The sequence below is a fragment of the Gavialis gangeticus genome, unplaced genomic scaffold (assembly GCF_001723915.1).
Source record: "Gavialis gangeticus isolate Ggan-Ray unplaced genomic scaffold, GavGan_comp1, whole genome shotgun sequence".
NCBI classification, from domain to species: domain Eukaryota; kingdom Metazoa; phylum Chordata; order Crocodylia; family Gavialidae; genus Gavialis; species Gavialis gangeticus.
In genome coordinates this window covers 184,155,092-184,156,420 of record NW_017729022.1, presented here as the reverse complement: position 1 = coordinate 184,156,420, position 1,329 = coordinate 184,155,092, and the positions used below count along the sequence as shown (strand labels likewise).

The following is a 1,329-nucleotide window of genomic DNA, read 5'->3' as shown; positions in this document are numbered from 1 at the left end:
AAAAAAAAAAAATGTTACCAAAAGTGTCCTTCAGAAACATATACATTGGTTAAAGAAGCAGCCTGAAGTGTAATGATAGCTAGCAAGCTGAGAAATGTTATATTATCATCCTCTTCATTATTCTGAGAGACTAACAATGTGTACAAAATTAGACAACATCTCATGCCCTGAGCAGGGATTCAGCTTCAATTGCGGGGGAGGGGGGTGGAGGGAAGAAATAGAAAGATGCAGTTCAGCTAGTCAAATATCTGGACAGTATCCAAGAAGCCTGGACACATGCCCTATTGGAGTCACATTATTTCTCTCACTCTGAAAAGAATCTGAGGATGGTAAATGCCACTTTGGCAAGTAGCTAGCTAACTCTATTTCATGATAATTTATTTTCAAAGATAACATGGACATTATAAAAAAGCAACCAACTAATAACTAAACAAAAAGCTAACTAATAATGACACAAGAAAGCAGTCACATCTAACACACTGCAAAACAAGAGAAATGAAAAACTTTTGAGGATTGGAGGCACAGAACAATGTGAAATATGACAGAGGCAAATACAGTAATATTTTTATTGATTATTGTAATTTTAAGAATAATCCAGTTTCACCACAGTACGTATTTTTGCTACGTGTTGGAAAATTGAAATTATAGCAAAAATGAGAACAAAAAATTAATGTTCAGTCTGCCTGATGGTTCTTGTAGAGTTGCTATTTAGTGATTTAAAAACGAAAGCTCCTGAGGTTTGCTGAGAAACAAAAATATACCAGGCTTCCAAAACAAGGAAAGCTTACTATGGTATTTGACTGCATAATGTACCCCTGGCCTGACCTGTAATTTACTTTACGATGCATTTATGAACTCACTCAATATAAACTACTTGTAGGGAAATCTCTTTACAAGATTAGAAGGTAGATGCCAAAAAATTAGATCTCAAGTATTCATCCAATGTGAAGCATAAAAAATAATAATAATAAAAAACCCCAAACTGAAAACAGACAGTATTGGAAAGAACATTTCAATAGTAGCATTCTCTTATCTACAACCTTCTTATTCTTCATCTCACTTCAAAGAAGAAGACAGAAAGGTTTCTAAGAGTATTTTCATTATACAATGTGTTAAATAATGATTCGGGAATATGACAGACAGGCAAGCTATAGTTCTGGCTATAGTGACCCATTGCAGTTTTCCTCCGTGCCTTCAGGTTCCTCTATTATTACATATTTAGTCTGACAATCTGAATTGGGTAAGTAAAAAGGAGATTCAACCATCTATAGTAGGCATTTAACACTTTAACCACTTAAAAAGCTGTTGGAATAACATTTAACATTTCAT

The 1,329-nt window shown here is 34.1% G+C and overlaps 1 protein-coding gene across 4 annotated transcripts in view; it reads right to left on the bottom strand.

The window, feature by feature from the left end:
- The window catches only part of BCL11A (B-cell CLL/lymphoma 11A), a 135,809-nt gene that overhangs the window by 14,229 nt on the left and 120,251 nt on the right, over positions 1 to 1,329 (bottom strand). The window lies entirely within an intron of this gene.